The following is a 15119-nucleotide window of genomic DNA, read 5'->3' on the forward strand; positions in this document are numbered from 1 at the left end:
ATAAGGACAAAATCAAGAACCCATCTTTTGTCCGTTGGATATACACACAATGGTCTTCCTCCATCATGGTCAAACCAATAGAGGTGACGGCTTCATGAAACCGTAGATACCATTGTCTATACGACTATTTGAGACCATATATGGATCGTTTGAGACGGCACACTTTGTGCTCTTGCCCTTCAATAACAAAACCAATGGGTTGATCCATATATATCTCCTCGTCTAGTTCTCCATTGAGAAATGCTGTCTTGACATCCATCTGGTGTAGCTCAAGATCTAAATGAGCGACGATGGCTAGAATCACGCGAATAGAGTCAAATCTCACCACAGGAGAAAATGTCTCTAAGAAATCTACACCCTCCATTTGGGTGTAACCCTTCACGACCAATCGGGCTTTATACTTGTCAATCGATCCATCAGCTCGGCGTTTGATTTTCAAGACCCACTTGTTACCAATCGTCTTTCTATTTGGTGGAAGATCAACAAGTTCCCACACCTTGTTCTTATCCATTGAGTCCATTTCCTCTTTCATAGCGATCAGCCATTGATCTCGGTTTGGGGAGGTTAAGACTTCTTCATAAGAAGTCAGCTCACTGTCATCCGACATGGCACACATAAGTACCCTTCCCTTAATTTCATCGAAATGACGATGAGGGATTAGCCCACGCTGGCTACGTCGAATTACTTGAGTCTCCAAAATATTGTTTATGGGTTCACTCCTACTAACTGTAGGAATTCTCCCACTAACAAAAGGAACTTCCTCTTGTAACTCATACAATTGGGAGTCCTTATCAACCTCACCAATTCTTGGGAACTCATCCTCAAGAAACTCTACATCCCGAGATTCTGTCTTAGTCAAACCCCCACTAGGATGTTCACCATACATGAAGTATCCTTTTGATCCTGCAGGATACCGAATGAACACCTTCTTGCTGGCTCTTGGTCCAAGTTTTCCATACTTTTGGGACGTGCTATGACCATATCCAGCTGATCCCCAAGGCCGCAAGTGATCCAAGTTTGGACTTCTTCTAGTCCATAACTCATAAGGGGTGGAAGGCACGGACTTGCTTGGAACACGATTAAGAATGTAGGCTATAGTCAACAACGCATCTCCCTAGAAACTAATCGAGAGATTCGCCTGCGCCAACATCAATCTAACCATTTCCAACAAAGTCCTATTCTGGCGTTCTGCAACACCATTTTGTTGCGGAGTGCCAGGAATGGTTAGGTGTCGAACTATACCTTTTTCCTCACATAGATTTCTAAACTAATCAGAAAGATATTCACGGCCTCTATCGGTTTCGAAGAATTTTTAAGCTCTTATCCATCTGATTTTCAACCTCATGCACAAAGCGTCTGAAGCAATCTAAAGCTTCTGACTTGTGAGAAATCATATACACGTAATCGAAACGTGAATAATCGTCTATGAAGGTAATAAAGTATGATGCACCATGACATGCTCTCGTATTCATAGGACCGCATATGTCAGAGTGTACTAACTCCAAAGGATAAGATGCACGGGAAGCCTTACCAAAAGGTTTCCTCTTGGCCTTACCAGCTAAGCAAGGCTCACACATAATGAGTCTCACTTTACTGAGAGATCCCAATAGACCTTCTCTTGCCAGCCTTACCATCATTTCTTGACCCACATGGCTAAGTCTCTTGTGCCATAAATCACAATCAACATTTATGTTAGAAGAAGCAGAAGAAACTAAAGCAATAGAATGGTTATTAAAAACATGATCCAAATTAAGTTTGAAAAAACCATCTACTAAGAAACCACCTCCAAAGAATGTATCATCCAAATAAATGTTCACGCTAGTATCACGGAAAAGAAAAGAATAACCTTGTCCTAATAAACATGCTACTGATAATAGATTACACCGGACTCCAGGAGCATACATAACGTCCTTTAGGAGTAGAATCTTGCCATTCTTCATCTTGAGCTGGAACAAACCAACTCCAAGAATTTCTTCTTGTGTGCTATTCCCAAGCGTGACGTACTGAGTTCCTGCTAGCACTCGGTGGTAATCCATAAACCCTTCTTTCTCAACACTTATGTGTCGTGTTGCTCCTGTATCCACAATCCACTCAGGGCGTGAGTATGCAACTAATGCATGTGAGCAAACATGAATCAAAGGGGAATAAGAAGAGAAATTTACCTTCTTCGGCTCTGGACAATCCCGAGCAAAGTGACCCTTATTCTTACAATTATAACATTTCAATTTGGACAGGTCTTTCTTTCCACGTGTCCCTCTTTTGGCCTTCTTGTTCTCGACAATATTAGGTGCAGGCCCTGATGCCTTCGATCCTTGTCTTTTGTGTTTGGGCCCGAAGCCCTCACGTCTATCGACCTTGGTTACAAAAGCTGCCGCACGGTTCACTTCAATGCGCTCTGCCTCAAGGTCTAAGTGACGTGAAATATTATCAAAAGTTATGATATTTTCACTGTGTGTCATAAGGAGCTTCATCTGAGACCACTCAGGGTCAGGCAAGGATCTGATCACCCTTAGGAGTTGCTATTCATCAGTAAGCGCTACTCCCGCACTTTGAAGATCTCTGATAAGTGAACCCATCACTCTCAAATGCTCAGCCATGCTGTGCCTCAGGTCTTTGACATACTGTTGAAATTTTAATTGTAAAGCACGAAGCTTTGTTGCAGATGTCTGACCAAAAGTGATCTTCAACTTTTGCCACATTTCCATGGCAGTCTGGCAAGACTCAAACTGGCCCATGAGATCGGCCCGCATGCTAACAAGCATCGCAAGACGAGCATAATGGTCCCTCTCAAGCCATTTGTCATAGGCCCGCTGTGTTGCCAAGGAAACATTTTCCCCTTGCGGCATGGGATGTGAAGTCTCCAAAACGTCCCATACTTTCTCCATCTGAAGTAGATACTGAATCTACTTCTCCCATGTGGAGTAGTTGGACTCATCCAACTTATCTATCCTGGTCATGCTTCCAGCAACTGAACTGGTGGCCATTGATCATTGAATCAGGGACAACAAAAGACATTCAATGCACATGCTCAAAGCAAACAATTAAATCAAACATTTAGTTTATGCACTTCGAGATCAACAGATCGCTAGGCTTCAAAGTCATCACCCTTAATGCACAACTAATATGTTATGATTCAATTGTTTATGTAGAACTAATCCACAATATCCAATAATATATTAGGACCCACACAAGGCCCAAGATCAGTACTAAACCGAAATTAATTATCAATAAGCAAATAAAACTAAATATTTGCAGACAATAGATAATTAATTAAGTTAGTAAAAAATGCCACATCATATCTATTTATAATTTTAGACTCAAAATTAAACTTATTAATTTATGATCTAAAAGAATAAACCAAACAATTATCATGACAATATTAAAACACATAATAAAAGTCATGAAAACAATTTTATTAATTACAAAAATTAATATTTTAGAATTAAATATTCCTAAAATAATTCTGATTTTTTTAATTAATTCAAAAATGGATTTATTATTTAATTTATAATTTTAAGCACAAAATTAAACTAATTAATTCATGGCCCAAAACTATAATCTAAATAATTAAATAAAAAACCCAACATCATGGCCCAATACAAAATTAAACCCAACTAATATTAAATTAAAAACATACCCAATTTAATTAAAACAAATGGCCCAAGCCCAAATCCCAATTTGAACAAATCGATTGGCCAGCTTTAGATCCACTCACGGATCTGCCTATGGATCGGGTCTAACGCATTTCAAATTTGACCCAGCACATAATGGGTCAAGTCTTCTGCTTCCCTGCACATAGGGTTTGCTGGGCTCCTTGAACCAGCGCCGTCGCCGCCGCCTTCTTCTCTTCCTTGCTTCGCCGTCGGCCGCCTCTCCATCCTCTTCGCCTCTCATCGCTGCCGGCCGCCTCTTCTCTTTCTTCTCCCCTTATTGCCATCTCTAATGGCAACCACAGAGGCTGCCATTTGATAGCAAGAAGAGGCCGCAACCATGGCAAACCGTCGGCCATGGCTATGGTAAAATCGATCAGCCCATGGCCGAGAGGAAGGCAGCCACAGCGAGAAGAAATGCCTGAAGCGATTGGACACAACGAACCCACGATGATGCAATCGACCCATCCCATGTCAAGCACCAAGCTTGAAGCGTCGACCATGGCAGAAAGGAGAAGGTCTCGGCCATGGCCGATTTCAGCCTCCAGCGACGGATCTCCCACTGGCTGCAACATACGCGACCGCTGGGGATGGCTTCAGCCATCGCGAGGACGATCCTCGCTTCACACCTCTCTGTCTTCGACACCACAGCATCGCCCACGAACCACGACATACATGGCCGTCCATCATGCTGGAGTTTTCATAGAAAACCCATGGAGAAGACCCACGAACAGCAAACCTAGCAGCTGTGATAAACACGGTTGCTTGCGACGATGCCTCATCCATCGAGAGGCTGATCGAGGAGCAGCAAGCCGAGCAGCCATGACAAACATGGCCGCCAATGACTCCCTCTGTCACGTCTGGATTGCAGTGGGCATACAAAAATAACACACAAATAATCACGAGTTTCAAACTAAACGTGACTGAATCGAAGCAAACAGAGAGACTAAATTATTTCACTCAGAAAAATATCACGAGTTACTAAAACTGCGACTGTCAACTACAACGGTGTAGGCAAATAAACAATGGCTCTGATACCACTGTAGAAATTTTGAATCAATAGCAGAGTGGTATGTAAAATACCTGGATCGCAGCGGAATATCGAAACTAATTTGCCTAACAACCTCCGTGGAAGAAAACTATAAAAGCTTTCTTATCCGTCCACCCCTTGTCCGCCCAAGACTTGAATGGTGATACCGAAGACAGTATATGAGCGATCAGAAACTGACTCTGATTTTTTGTTGTTTTTCCATTAGGCTCTATGTCTATTTATAGGTATCACAAAGATACAGATAGACATAACTTTATAGGAATTTGAATCTCATTCAAATTCTAATTACTTATCCCATTATTGTTAAAATTCAAATGTTAATAAATTTGAAATAAATTTAAATTCATAACATTTATCTTTATCACTAGGGAACTTATCCCAATATAACTGCAATTCTAACAGTTTTGAAGTAGTCAACTAAATGTAAAGCAAAATAAGTGGACTGGTAACCGTGGACCAAGAAAATAGGAAACAGATTATGTGTTGGTTTACTTAAATTAGTGTGTGCGTAAGATGCAAAGTGTGGGTTTTTTCAGCAGATAATATAGAGAAACAAGGGTTACCTTGTTAGCAATATTTTTCAGTCTCCCACTATTGCTTTTTGCATTTTCGTGTGATTCCCCACCATTTTTCTGTGCACTCTGTTTATACGTGTGATCATCCCAACAGCCCCAGAAAGACATCTGTTATTGCAAGGAGGAAACAATGATGCAGCCCATGGCGACTCTGGACTTGTACTTTCCACGGACGCCAAGCCTAGACTGAGATGGACGCCAGACCTCCACCGACGATTTGTAGAAGCAGTCAATCAACTCGGAGGAGCTGATAGTGAGTTCATCATACAACATATACAGATATATATTTCTATATATATATATAGCAACATATATAAGAAGAGACCAAAGGAAAAACATCTCTAATTAATGCCCAACTAATTTGAATTCTATTAATTCTTCTTGGTTACAGAGGACTCCCAGGTCGGTTTTAAAACTTATGGGAATTCCAGAACTTACATTATATCACTTAAAGAGCCATCTTCAGGTAACTAAAAATATTTCAGGCCACCCTTGGCTATTTTCTCAACTGTCTGTTCTCTCTTTGTTTGGTGCGTTTGCATTACATTTAATTCCAAGTTGCAGTACTGGATTATTTTTTAACACTATAGTTGGTAGTTCTACCCTTTTAAACAAACCACAATTAATACTGTACATGTCTTTAAGAGGCAGAGAAAATGTCTAACCAAAAAATGTCTTCTTTTTTTTTTTTTCCTCTTAATACTTTTTTATCTTTTTGTTGTTAATCTACAAGCACTGAGATTAAGAGCACATCTTTACTTTTTGATAGAAATACAGGCTCAGTAAGAATCTACATGGACACGTGAACGGTGGGAGCAACAAAAATGGTACGTATTCAATAATGACGAGGAGTATAAGTTATTTTGCAACTGTTTTGGCAACGGAATAGGAAGAGCATACCAGATTTAAGATTGATTGCAATGCCAGGGGAGAAGATGTCCGAGACAAATAATGGAACTCACACAGTGAGTCCAAGCTTTGGACCCCAAGCAAATAAGTAAGACTCCAAAACCCATTTCACCTTATTTCCGATTAATTTATCAATTCTTTTATTTCCTAACAATTGCTTCCATTGATATTTTACCAACATTTATTTCTATGATCAGAAGCTTAAATATAAGTGAAGCAATGCAAATGCAAATCGAAGTGCAAAGAAGACTACATGAGCAGCTTGAGGTACATAACATGGACAAATTTTCATGTATTAAATTATTAAGAGGCCTTATTACTCTTACGTACGTACTGACAAGAACTCAGAAGCTATACGTCTAGACATATATACTAGTTGCCGTTTCTTGAATTACAGGTCTTAGCTGATCGAACAGGGAACAAAAGATATAAACTTGATCTTATGATGATTGCATGCATGGCAATATTTGTCATTCAGAAAAAACAACTTGGTAAAAAGTTTTTGCAGTAATATTTAAATAAAATCTTATCTAATGTAAAACAGGTACAGCGACAGTTGCAGCTCCGAATAGAAGCTCAAGGGAAATATCTACAGGCAGTTTTGGAGAAAGCCCAGGAGACTCTTGGAAGACAGAACTTGGGAGCTGTAGGACTGGAGGTTGCCAAGGTTCAGCTTTCCGAGTTGGTGTCAAAAGTATCCACACAATGCTTGAATTCAAATTTTTCAGGGGTGAAATCGAAAGAATTGTCAAGTTCATGCCCACAGCCAAACCTGACATCTCAGCCTACAGATTGTTCGATGGACAGTTGCTTGACCTCCTGTGAAGGCTTGCAATCGCAAAGAGAACAAGATATGCACAATAGTGGAATGGGATGAATCGAAAGATCCATGTTCTTTATAGAAATGGACTCTGAGGACTCACCCATGGGCATCGGTCTTCAAGCAGCTGGGAAGGCAAACAGCAACAGCAGCTTTGCCGAGAGGATATTTAGAGGAAGGGATCAGGATCTCAATTTCGTTGACCCTACCATCAATATGACAGATTCAGTTCAACCAGAAAATGAGAAGTTATCACAGGGATGTAAAATTCCTTATTTTGCGCCAACATTGGACCTAAATGTCCATGATGAAAATGATGTTGCTTTGAATTGCAAGCAACTAGACCTGAATGGTTTCAGCTGGAACTAAGAGAACACATTGTTAGAAATAGCACAAAGGAAGTGGAACTCTGATTTCATTTCTATGAATCTATGTCAGAGTGTAAAGTTTGTCTTCAGCCATCTGCGTCTCCCTTACAATAAGTTGATGAGCCAACAAAAAAGTTTACACATGGAATGAGATCAAGTTAATTTAATGTGTTCGATTCTAAGTAGTTTTGATTCACGACATTTCACCTTTAGATTTGTCATTTGCGGCAGGTGGGGCAGACATTACCCCCCAAATGCATTCTATTGTTACACGGTTATAACAATAAATTTGTAAAAAGGAAAACTGCCGATGGATGACTCTCGTATGGCTGATTCGAACGATGGATGACTTTCGTGAGGTGTATTTGAGCGATGGATGACTCACTCGGGGGATGGATGACTCATTCGGGCAATGAGTGACGTGTGGATTGTCCAAATGATGAGTAATTATCGGGAGAGATGGGTGAGTCTCCCGGGGTGGAGTGACAGAGATGGATGAGTCTCCCGGGGGTCATAATAGCGATGGATGAGTCCCTTGGCTAGGTTGAGAGCGATGGATGAGTCTCCCGAGGGTCACAACAACGATGGATGAGTCCCTTGCCTAGGTTGAGAGCGATGGATGAGTCTCTCGAGGGTCACGACAGCAATGGATGACCTACTGGAAAAAAAATCGGTTAGGGGCACCGGTGAGAATCCCCGCATTGACCCTCCGATGCTTAAGTCAGTCACTTGTAGAAGTGAAATGCTTGAAGGAAAGAAGTAAGTACGAGAGTGAGATATTACATATCGAATGACAGGAAACTACCCCTTATTTATAGTGATGGGAGGGGCATCCATGTGTCGAATTACCCAATTTTCTTGGCGGGCATCTCAGAGGCGATTTTGACAAAGTCTTGCGAGGTTATTGGCGGGAGAGTGCATGGCCGAGCGCCCACACAAATGTATGCAGATGCGCATGTTAAGCACCCCCGAGAGAGGTCTCTTAGGGGTGTGAAGTACCCCCGAGAGAGGTCTCTCAGTGGTGGGGGGTGGAGCCCCCCCTTTTCCTTAGCCACGCTGCTGCGTGGCAGCCTGGCAGAATACCCCCGAGAGAGGTCTCTCGGGGGTAAGGGGTGGAGGCCCCCCCATATCCTTAGCCACGCTACTGTGTGGCAGCGTGGCAGAGGGGGAAGCAGCCACATTGTGTGGCAGCTTCTGTGCAGCCTGGAGGGCCTCTTTTTGGTTACATGAAGCAGTCATGCATGGGAATGCCCCCCTAACTGCATGAAGCAGCCACCTGGGCTGCATGATGGTCTGCCACGTGGCAGCTCTTGGGGCTGCCACGTGATGTTTTTTCTTCTTGGACTTTAACAGGCATAATAATTGCTCCCTACTCTTTCTGTCAGATTTTCCAAGAGGAAGAGTATTCTGCCTATAGCATTGCCCTATTTTTAAGAGGCTATTTTTCCTTTATTTTGTAGCAATCTCCTCCTTCACGTCTTTCGTAGTTGTCTTTGGCATTTTGCTCCCTGTATGCCGTTATAAAAGGAGGTTTTAGCTTCTCATTTGGCCATTGTTTCAATAAGTCTTAAGCGTTATTTGTAACTCTGGCATTTTCATATTTCGACTCCTCATAAGCGCCAATGGCTTCAAGAATATGTGGCAGAGTTCTTTGCATGACGTGCTAAAGCTCCTGCCTTTGCAGCAGTGGCCCACGCATTCAATTCTTCATCTTTTAGGAGTATAAACACGATTTCTTCTTATGCTCCCAGCTCTCGAGGTGACAGGGGCTCAGAAAGATCTTCAAATCAAGTCAAGAGTGACCATGTCATTATTGGCTCATATATGGATCTACATGTTGCCGAGAGATAAATTGGCATATTGGGGAATTTTCTCAGAATCCAAGAGTGTTCGTGATGATTGTCGCTCCATTTTCTGGTTTGTTGGATTACTTGCAAAATGATGAATATGACATCTCTTCTTGCAAGGCAGCATCTATTACCCCTTTTTGACGCTAGGCGAAGCAGTGTAAGTCACTTGCGAGGCTGCTGAAATTATGCTCCCTTGATGTATCGTAGGATAACGGTCTTATGCCTTCTTGTTGTTAGGCTGCTTGCGAGGCAATGAGATGTTCTTGCCTCCTCATCGCCAGGTTGTGAGCGAGGCAATGGGCCCTTTTGTTACAATGGCGTAACTCCCTAGCTTCACATGTACATGCTCGCTGGTATTGTGAGCGTAGTGTTTACGTTTGCAATATTTTATTCTTGCGATTTGACATGACGCCTACGTTCACAATTGAATAGCATAAATATTTTATTTTTGCGGTCTGGCATAATGCCTACGTCCGTGATTAGAAAGAATATACACCTTTTGTTTTTGCGGTTTAGTGTAGCGTCTACGTCCGTGATTAGTTTTGGTTTTTCCTTATTGTCGAGGTATGAATAGGGCAGCAGACTTGTTATTTTCACCTTGTGGTCGGGCTGTTAGTGAGACAACAGGTCTTTCTGTGTTTACCTCGTTGCCAGGCTAGTAGTAGGGAAATGGGCCTTAGGTCACCAAGCGAAGCGGTGTGGGTTGCTCGCGGGGCAATAGATATTATGGCTCATTTCTGTCAGGCTTTTTGCGAGACAACAATTTTATTTCTAGCCCATTGTCAGGCTATGTGCTGGACAATGTCTTATTTTTTCCCTATTGTCGGACTACGCGCGGGACAATGAGCTTGTTATCTCCCTCGTTGCTGGGTTATGCACAGGGTAACGGGCTTTTAGCTTTCACCTCGTTGTCAGGCTATGCGCGAGACAACGAACCTTTAGCTTTCATCTCGTTGCCGAGCTATGAGCAGGGCAACGAGCTTCTAGCTTTCACCCAATTGTCGGGCTACGCGCGAGGCAACGGGCCTTTGTTTGAATAGTACCATTGATGGAATTTGGTACGCAATAATGATAATTTATTTGCAGGAGTGAGTCCAAGCATTTTGATGTGGTTTAGCTAATATGCCTACGTCCACAATCCTATTTTGGACTCACATTATTACAATTCAAATAATTGAAATGAATGAAATAATACAACTTAGTCTTGCATAGTTTGCTTGGCAATCGATAAAGTCTCTTCACTCTATTTCCCTTTTGTAGATGCAACATAGCATGTGCGGGCCATTCGTTGATCCCCTCGGACTTGTCCCACTCCTTGGGGTGTAGGAAATTTCATCAACAGATAGCAGGAAGAGACTACGGCTTTCATGTCGTTGAGCAAGGGACGACCAAAAATTACATTGTATGCAGTTGACGAGGCTTTAACCACCATAAAATAGGCTTGTCATGTTGTGCTCTGAGGATCAGAGCCTAATTTGATTGGCAACTGAATTGAACCAGCAATCGGGACAGTCTCCCTGGTGAAACTATATAAAGGGGAAGAGATATTTTTCAATCGATCTCGAGAAATGTGCATTTGTTCGAAGCAATTCCAATAAATGAGATTAACTAAGCTACCACTGTCCACCAAAATTCTTTCAATGGGGTGTTTTGCAATGACAACTGAGATTACCATCGAGTCATCATATGGAATGATTACATCTCCTTTGTGGGCATGTGTGAACATAATAGGCTCCTCATTTTCTCTAACCTCTATTACTGAATTGACTTGGTAGGCCAAACTGGCATAGGCCTTTCGGGAAGAGGAGCTATCACCAACCAAGGTTTCACCGCCTGAAATGACGTGTACAACCTAATGTGTTGGTTCATTATCCAGAGAGGGATACTGTCTGTAGTCGCTTCCTCTCTCTTGTTATCTTGGATTATGTATTTTCTAGGTTTCAGGCCTTTCTCCCTTTCTTTGTGGCTCCCTGTTATTTCCCTCTTCTTTTTGTACATATCTTTGTAAGTGCCATTCCCAGATAAGCATCTCAATTTGATTTTTTAATTCCCAGCATTGATCAGTGGAATGGCCACGAGTCCTATGGTATCGACAATACTCATCTTGATTCTTCCCTATAAGTCGATATACATTTTTCATAAGTTTGATTAGCCCTGATCCTTCTATGGCTACCACTATGGCAGACCGAAGTTAGGTGAGCCGGGTATAGTGATTGAACTAAAGCCTGACATCATCCAATCTTCGGGCCCTCTCTTGTCGCTGCTTAAGGTCTTCTTTAATATCTCGCTCCTTTTTTTTTTTTCACTCCCTGTCTTCATCCATTGCCACAGTCCTCATTACTTCTGTATAGTGTATATATTTATTAGTCCTGACGAACAAATCTGCCAAGGATTTTGGCAGGTTTAAAGATAGGGATTCTTGGAAAGAAGTCAATCGCACCCCTTGGAACATGGCAGACACTGCCATCTCAATTGGTAGGTTGTGAATCTCAAGTGTAGCGTTCCGAAATCTATCCACATAATGGCACAAGGTCTCTTTGCTCCCCTATTGAATGCTAAGGAGGTATGTCGCGTCTTTCTTCATTTGGCTGGTAATAATGAATGCTTTGATAAATTCTGCCTTTAGTTTCCTAAACAAGGAAATGGATGCTTCGGATAAACCATTAAACCATTAAACCAAGCCCGAGCATGTTCAACTAGGGTTAACAGGAAGGCCCTGCACATTATCGTGTCATCCCATCCATGGAGAATCATCAAAAACTCGTAGTTTTGCATGTGATCTTAAGGATCATTCTTGGCCTATGGGGTTATTTGGGGCATCTTAAATTTTCTGGGTAAGGGCTTCTCCATTACTTCTACCACAAATGGCAACCTCCCTCGTGATCGCTCTTCTGAAACTGGTAATAACTTATTTTGCTGCAATACCTTCTCAATCATTTTCTTCATATCCATTGTCTCCTGGGCACTAATGGTCGTAGGGTTGTCATTGAGCTCATCATTTCGCCTTGAAACTGGTTTAGGAGAGTTTCGTTCTGAAAGTAAAGCAAGATCGCTACGAGGCAAGCAGTGTAGTTCAAAAATTTTGAACATTACCTCGATCCTGGCGATTGGATCAATCGTCGAAATCAAATCATTCACATACAAATAAAATAAATCTAACCTTTAGATTTTTGAGTCGTTCGCGAATTCGAGCTGTCCAAGTATCCGGCCTCTAACTCGTGATACGTGGCACGTGTCCGTTAGCAAGGAGAGCGGAATAGGAGTGCTAGCTCTTTCTCCTTTTGCGGCTTGTGTATGGATGGAAAAGAACGCCCAAGTTTCAAATAGATGCCAAAAAGAAATGGGGAAGAGTGAACAACAATACGTTTTTCAACTCTTGAAAAACTACACCAAAAACTCTCATCAATTTTGGGCAACCCATAAAGGGATATTTATAGAGAAATATCCCAGGGTTTCTCGAACCCTAATGGATTGGGCTAACCCACTAAGTCTAATTCAATTAGAATCTTAAGTGGGCTTATCCTAGTCTAACTAGAAATATAATTAAGTAACCCAAATCCAATTATAGGTTTAAATAAAATATTTTATCCCAAATCTAATTCAAACCCAAATATAATATTTAATTTAATATTTGGCCCAAATCTAATTTAGTCCAAATATAATATTTAATATTTAATATTTAACCCAAATCTAATTTAGTCCAAATATTAAGTTAAGCCTAAATATATTTTATTTTCTATTTTCCACTCTAACAAATAGAAAATTATTAAATTAGAAACTCCTTCATAATTTAATCAATTGTCATTTTAGGAAACTATTCCCTTTATGACGACCCCTCGTCATATCGACGTCATTAGGTCTATTTGTTCTTTTTCTGTGAGAACCTACGACGGCATAACTTCTTGCCGAAGTGTCCCACTTAACCATACGTCTGTTCTCCTGGTTTAAGCCAGGGACTATGCCTATTGCATATGACTCATTAGGCTTCCGAATATGTTGGCAATGTGTCGGTACGAACACATAAGACAAGATTGGCCTCTAGCAAGGTATCACGCATACCCAATTATTCAGAAGGATTCATAATCCGCAAATAATCTTTCACGAGTATGGTTACCATGTAATTCGATCTTCTCGTCAATGTATCCTGTGTGATCTCAAGTATGGCGATGTGTTGCTTGATTACGATTACATGAGTTTTTCTTCGGTCATCTGGATATCTTCACTTAATAGAAAGTGAATCAATAACTCCTTATTGATCTCTTTCACCATGGCCATGGATTTAAAGTGAATATCCACCGAAGGCACCTTAGATACATCATCCTCTATCAAGGGATAGACGAGTCCCATCTTGGTTATGCACCCATCTCCATAAGCCTCACGATATGCCCAACGATCGCCCACATGCAGTATTTGTCTAGGCCCATCGAAACGATGTTAAAGCACATCGGTCTTCTTATGAGATAACCTTGATAACCTCAGGTCCAAGGATTAGTTACACCCATCTCGTATGAGAATACCATCAACATATAACCAAAATGGATTCTCATGGCAAGTCATGTCCAGTGACACGTTCTCCAACATTGGTCACCTATGTACTTGTCTAGGCATCCCCATGCCTATGGGTGTGAGACCCCCATTGCTATCACATAGCAAAAACATAGCACATACAAGTCTTACCGCAATTGTCAATGTTTATTCTTGACATTGCTACGACTTGGGACGTTTAATAATGTCTAGAAACTGTGATGCATCATCTCACATCTTTATAGATTAATCATAGTATACATCATATGGATGGACTTCTATCTAGTTTCATTCGGTTATTACAATAATAACAAGAAACTAATAGAATGACTTCTTTGTGAGATTGAATAACTCCTTATTCAATAATAAACATGACTACAATTGTCAGTGTACAACATGTCCAATCTGATTGGGTCTAGAGCACCTACACTAACACGTCCTCCCTCTATGGGGTGCTGGCCACTGTCTCAGAGTATCTCCCCCTAAGAGGGCTTTGCCCACCTGCCTTCGACACTTGACCTTTCCTTGATTTTCTTGGCAGAGGGAGGTTTGGGTAGGAGCCCCTCGGGTAGGAGACCTTGGTCGGTTGTTTCGAGGAGGGGGCGGATTCTACATGAGAGTCAGGAGTGGCCTCTTGATAAGAGCCATTTCCTAGAACCTCTTGACGTGCCCCATTGGATGGAACTATTTCTGGTATAAACTTTCTCAAGGTGGCCGACATTGAGTCTCGAGGAACCAAACCTTGCAATATCTCAGCCATTTCATAAAGGGCTTGCATCCCTTCAACGTGCTGTTGTCGAAATGCTTCGTACTCAGTCAGAGGAACCATAGGTGGGGCTGGTAAACTTGAGCTAATGTGATGAGGAAAATGAGGCCCTGAAAGGGCATGTGAGTTGATAAATGGTGGAGATTGGAATTGAATGTCTAATGGATGTGAATGCCCTAGGAATGGCAACTGTTGAGTGAGGTGTGGATGACCCTCACATGGGGACTGATGGGTGAGGGGGAGCTGGCCCTCACAAGCGAACTGATGGGTGAGATGGAGCTGACCCTCACGAACGGACCGATGGGTGAGGGGGAGCTGACCCTCATGAGTGGATTGATGGGTGAGGGGTGGCTGGCCCTCACGGGAAGTTGATGTTGGTCTTCCACATGAGGGAAAACCTCTTGTTGAGGTGATTGTGCACCAAAAGAGAGAGTCTGTTGACTGCTTCGAGTTTATGCCATGGTGAATGAGGGTTTCTTGGCCATTTGTTCGATTTCCCACAGACGACGCAAATTGTTGTTACACGGTTACAACAATAAATTTGTAAAAGGGGAAACTACCGATGAATGACCCTCATATGGCTGATCCAAACAATGGATGACTCTC

General features: G+C 41.8%; 1 pseudogene; it reads left to right on the forward strand.

Annotated features, from left to right (window-relative positions):
- The first annotated feature begins 4325 nt into the window (after positions 1–4325).
- LOC127796814 (myb-related protein 2-like) lies at positions 4326–7482 on the forward strand (annotated as a pseudogene).
- The last annotated feature ends 7637 nt before the right edge of the window (positions 7483–15119 follow it).

The sequence above is a fragment of the Diospyros lotus genome, chromosome 3 (genome assembly GCF_014633365.1).
Source record: "Diospyros lotus cultivar Yz01 chromosome 3, ASM1463336v1, whole genome shotgun sequence".
Taxonomy (NCBI): Eukaryota; Viridiplantae; Streptophyta; class Magnoliopsida; order Ericales; family Ebenaceae; genus Diospyros; species Diospyros lotus.